Consider the following 6,342-nt stretch of genomic DNA (forward strand, 5'->3'; position numbering starts at 1 on the left):
AGAACTTAGTGGCTGCTACAGAGTAATTGTTTCAATATAGCCAATCAACCTATATTTTGACTGCAACAGTGAAATAAAGCAGACCGCTAGGGAAGCCTTAACCTAAAACCAGAGATTTTTTATTCCTAAAATGCTACAATGTGAAATTGTGGCTATTTTTGGAATATGTTTCATAATGTCGACTAATTTCAATTCCTTTTCTCTTTTACATTTTCTTTTAGCGCTCCTGCTTAAATTTCAGACAGTGTTGACTGATTGGGTCGACGATTCCAAGCCCAAAAGCTCACTAAAACCCACCCAATTCAAGAAAAAAACACCCAAAATTTGAACTGCCAAAATAATTTGATATAATTTTATTGCCATGTCAATCAAGACTGATAAGCACCATTTTATCTCCTTAAAACAAAATAATGATGTAAAAATAAAAAATAAATCCCAGGAAAATGGATCAAAACAGGGCATTCAAAAACAGTCATGCATGACATGGAAAAACACATGCATCATTTTCAAATGTCAACAGTAAGAATAAACTAATTTAAGTGCAAAAAGTGCCCAATATAATCAGAATAAACAATGTAATTAGCAGGCATTACGCACACATTACTGCACACACCACAGCCAAAATGTGTCATTCACTGATGCTGAACAATATTCCTACAACAAGAATGCGTTTACTTTTGTGCTGTGCTTTAACTTCAGATATAACTAGTAACGTTATGTCTTTCGTGAAGTACATATTTATAGAACATAACGCAGAACTTAACACAGTCAAAATGGATTAATCGTTGATTCAAACCTCTTTCAGCAGCTGTTGGGACGAGTAGAGCGCAGTCTAGACGCTTTAAGAGGTGCAGATGTCCTGATCAGGCCAGTGTGCACGTGATGATGCTCAGGAGTCATATAAGTTACTAGCCTATTCGATTTCAATTCAAGTCATTCAACCTCTTGGAGTTAGTTATATGTAAGAGTCTTTGAGTCACAGGTGTAATCCACGTTTTGAGAGTTGGATCCCTCTCCCACTCATTACTGTAGATAACTTACTGTATATTTATGCCACTTTGGCATAGCGATCATTTGATATCCAGCTACAATTTCGCGCTGAAAACCTGTCATGAATGAGCGCGAGTCGCGACTCCCTGCTGATCGCTGATTGGCTGAAAGTGCGTGCTCGTCAGCGACGTCAACACCAACGCCAGCTGACTCTACGCTGAACGCTGGGCCGGTGTGTGTCATGATGCACACTTGAGTTTGTTATTAACCAATTAGACTATACAATTTAGATGTTTGAAAACCACCAAACTGACCCCAAACCAACCCAAAATTTTGTCCACCTGCCCAAACCCGTTTTTAACCGCGCAATACAATTCAAAACCGCCCAATCTGGCAACACTGATTTCAGAGCGTCAAGTCACGTGATTCGACTTGACAGCTCGTCCTCGCTCGCTGCACAGCAGCGCAAGAAGCTACAGACACTGTTTTTTTACGTGATTTAACATATGTTGATCGAACGGGTTGCAAAAATATAATTAGGAAAGTAAGGATTGCGTTTATAACGTGATCTAACATAATATTTGACAGTGCCCAGGGCCCCTTAGATGTCCTGTGCCCCTGCCCCCTGGGCAAGTGACCAGTTGCCCTAATGGTTAATCCGGCCCTGCATTTATAGACAGAAAACTAATAATTGTTATATAGTTAGTTAACACGTTTGAATTTCGTTTTCTTTATTTACCGCGAGTAGCCTATGTTTTACCATGTTTTATCTAGCTTACTGCAGTGTGCAACAAGAGTCTCATAGGCCCTGTCCCAAATGGCACACTTCATGTGCACTTTCAATGTCCGCTGCGTGCGCGTGTCCGTAAAGGCTGATTATACTTCTGCGTCGGACCTTTTAAATAATAATAATCCATGACTAAATTTATTGCAAATATTTCTCATCACTAAAATGTAGTGATTCAAACGAATGTAGTGAAAACCGTGACCATATTTCTGAAATGGAAACCGGGGACATTTCCTATTTGAGTGGTAAAAATATCACTCAAATCTCATTTGTTATTATATTTAAATTAAAAAACAGGGACAATACATTTTTGAATGTTTTTGTTGTTGTTGTGGAGTCCTATTATATTACTATATTATTATTAACATTAATTAATATGATTTATTTTGATTATTAGGATTTTTGGTCTGGATTTCATACAATAAAAAAAAACACAAAAAACAAACAAACAATGAAAACAGTTCTTGGTAAGCTAACCATTGTAAATAGCCTAAGCAGTTCAAAACACTATTGTAACATGACTTAACAAAAACACATTACAAAAATAAAACATAAATATGATAAATAAAACTATTCAACAAATATTATAACATTTTATAATTGTATTTAAGTTATACTATATAAATAACTTTTTTTACTTCAAAAGTTTTGTTACGTTTATGCTTGAAAATAATTCTTACTGTCCTTAATTGGTCTTGTTATTTAGCATTTTAGGATTATTTTAAGCAGAAAGTATGTATTCTGCACATGTATTGGTTGCAAGGATAATTGTTTGGGGTTAGGGTTAAGGTTTTTATATTTAAGTTATAGTTCAGATGTGTAGTAATCACTGCGTTGTGACTGTGGAACTTTTGGGGACAAAACAATCCTGCACCTTGTTGAGGCTCTGTTATAAAGCATATACAATATTACTTTAAATGAAAAACAAATAGTTAGTATGTTACTACCTTGAAAGCGACAACAAGGTTTCTTTTGATATTTGACGATAATGGCGCTCTGTCTGCTCTTGACTCGGTACGTTCTTCATGAAGTAGTAGCGGCGCGGCACTCGTGCGTCCAAGTAGAGTCAGCATAGCAGCTGTATGTTGGTTGGGCGCTTTTTTCCAATATATCTGCGAGTTGTTTGCAACGAGCTGTAAAACGGGGACATTTCCGGGGACAACTCCAGTCGGGAACAGAACATTACAAAACCGGGACTGTCCCCGGGAAACGGGGACGTGGTCACCCTATCGTTGATCCAAGTGATTGACAGGTGATGCCAGGCGGCATATGACAGGTTGGGTCAAACCATCCTGGTATGGGGGAGACTCTGGGTTTTTAGGATAATGAAATTGAATGGCCTACTGAATATAAAATTCATTTTATGAACTCATACTTATATTTTCCTGAAATATTTATTAAATAATTATTTTTAAAGGATTTTTGCACTGATGCTACTTTTTAAATATATGTAGGCAATATTTTAAAATCTCACGTACCCCCTGGAGTGCCTTCACGTACCCCCAGGGGTACGCCAACCCCCATTTACTTAGACGATCTGAAAACCCTTTGAGGATCTCTGTTTTTGGTAAAAGCCATGGGGCAAAAGATGAATAGGACAGGTCACTGGTGAAAGGGTTTCTCTCCTTTGTTTCTATAGGTGATGTAGGGGAAAGGCCAAATGATCTCTACTAGCAATTCTGTAGGATTTAAATGATTCATAATTCATATGATCACATAAATCTGTTTGTGAGTATAGTTTTTACCATAACAGAAACCAACACAAATTAGCTCCTTTTCTAATGATGACCGTCTCTCATCAACATCAACTCTAAGGTCACTTGCTTGTACATTCTGAGTACATGGTCTCTTCAGGAGATTGACTAGTGGAAAAATAATGTCAAATTTAACAGTTAGCTACACCTGTTATCATAAAATATTGTTATTAATAATTTTGTATATTATTATTACACTAATTTCTATAAATAGCTTACCAGGTAAATCAAAGGCCACCTTCCAATTACCATCAGCAATTAAGATGGGTGGTTCATGGCCACAGCGGATGCATGAAAAGTCATAGCTAAATCTTGTCATTGCCCAGAAATGAAAAATGGCTTTCCTCAGGGTGTTGTGGTATCTCAAGAAGGTCCTCCATCATTGACAGAAATCGCCCAATAGCTGTGTTTGTCTACAAAAAAGTGGGGTAATTAAAAGAATACTTTAAAATACATACCTTAAAATATAGTTGACATGCTGTACATAAGAATTACAAATAACTTTTTCTTACCTTTAGGGCAGATGTCATCATTGCACAAAGACGGGTTGTCAAAATAATGCTATTATTGAAATTATGAAAACCTGAAGAGTACTCTTGAAACCTGACCGGTGTCTTGCAGATCAGGCAGTTTTTTTTACACACACACTGTAACACCTTTATTAGGAGAGAACGAAAAGAAAAGAAAATTACTATGGCATTATCACACATTTACAAATTAGCTTTTTTAATTTAATGTACAAACCTTTCTTGACTGAATCTATGTCGTAGACCGATGCATTCTTTGTGACAACCAATGGTTCTGTGAGACCTGGTGGGGTTGGCCCAGGGCAATAAGGACATGTTTCCTCTGTGGGCTCAAACCTTTTCGGGACCTCACTTGCCTGAGTCCTAAATTTCTGTGGCAAATTGTCTGGATTTTTTTTGTTTTGCCAGAGATAGTTGGTCATTGAAACCAGTTGGTGCTTCGTCAATCCCTCCCATACAACACCAGGTTCTTCATTTTCAGAGGGGTCACCTGACAAGTCACTGTCTGCTCTGGAAGACTCGATTAATAAATCTTCTCTTTCTTGGAAGAGCCATCACATCGCCATATAGATATGGAGGCATCTATACTGTCTCTTCGAACTCTTACAAAGGCAATTCCAGTTCCCCAACAATTTGTCAAAGGACACTCTTGTCCGCCCAAAGAGGCACCACCTTACCTTCTTTCCTGAATAAATAGAAAAGTAAACAAACCTGCCAGAATATCCATGTTTCTCAAATAATATTTTTTTATGTCCTAAGCACTCCGTCATTCTGGTGGTGGAAATCAGTGCTTTTTCCTGCATCATCTTTAAGGATTCTTCCCTCAGAGGCTCAGGAGGAATGTATGGTGGAGCAGAAGAAACTCTGATCGAATGCTCACACTCTGCTCCAGGCTTTCCACTAAGTTTGGCCAGAGTCATGAACTCCCGGCACTCTGCTACTTCGCAGGCAATTACTTGAGATGTATTGGGACTCTTTGGCCTCTACTATTTTTTGCTGTGATAAAGACACCTTGCTGTACATCAACACAGAACACCGGATGTGATGTTGCATGAAACTCACTTTCATGTCTTCGAAGACTCCCTGCTGTAGCAAAAGAGGATGAACAGTGGCAACACAGAAAGCTCTGCTCACCAACAGAAGCACTCGTTGCATTTTCGTCATTTTTCTTTGGCTCACCTAAAAATGTAAATAAATTACAGTAGCAGTTTCAGAATTAGCTGGTGAGTTTGATTAGTATGTCATATACATTATGTACCAGGCTTAATTAAAAGCTATGGACCATGTTATGTACACATATTGTAGACCAAGACTAATGCCATTATCTGTGACAACAATCAGTTTCCAATCCGAGTATTATGACAAGTCTGAAAACACTATGTAAGATAGGCTTGAAATATCAACAAAAAATTATGCGAATATAAAATAAACGAATACATACTTTTCTTTGGCAGGTCGTTGAATGGTGTTACCATGCAACCTGCAAGACAAGTACCGGTATATTGTCAGTGAAAACAGTCATTTTAAATGGTTATGTGTTTGGCAATAGCATGATTAATAATCATGCAATAGCATAATTAACTCCTACCATGTTTTTGCAGATGTTCTTCAAATGCATTCCGCCTTTGTAAAATTCTGTCACACTTTAAGCAATGCCAGTGACTTCTTTTTAATTGGACAATTTTGTCACAAAACCATGGTACTGTGAACAAAACTGTGAAGAAGCACATAAAGAGAATAGATTATAATAAAACAAATATTTTTATGCATAGAATATGTTACAAAACCGATATGCTCTCCAAAATCGCCCTCTTTGAAGTGCACAGCATATTTAGAATGCCTTTTTTCCAGGTGCTCTTCTGACCCATTCACAGCCTGCCTGCATAGCTGACAGTTTTTTCCTTGGTTGGCCTTGATTAAACTAATATGGTCTTTGAACGTTTGAGGACCTAGGGGGGCAAAAGAATACAACACTGCACCAAATATACAATTGCGTTAATCTATCCATATTTTTAATAATATAATATTATATAATTACATTCTCTTATACTACTAATTCCATAAGCTATAGTAGGCTATAGGATATCACTGCATAATGTATGCCTAAATAATGTAATACTAGCAAATTATAATATACTAATAATGATTGCTGAAGGATCAAGTGACAATATATATTTCTGATGATTATTTAATTATCACGACATGCCTAAACTGAGCAAGTGACTGCCTGTCTTGAATTTTGTCAACAGACGGAGGCGGCACGGAATTTGAAGGAGGCGGCCGC

The sequence above is a fragment of the Gobio gobio genome (assembly GCF_949357685.1).
Source record: "Gobio gobio genome assembly, chromosome: 4".
Classification (NCBI taxonomy): domain Eukaryota; kingdom Metazoa; phylum Chordata; class Actinopteri; order Cypriniformes; family Gobionidae; genus Gobio; species Gobio gobio.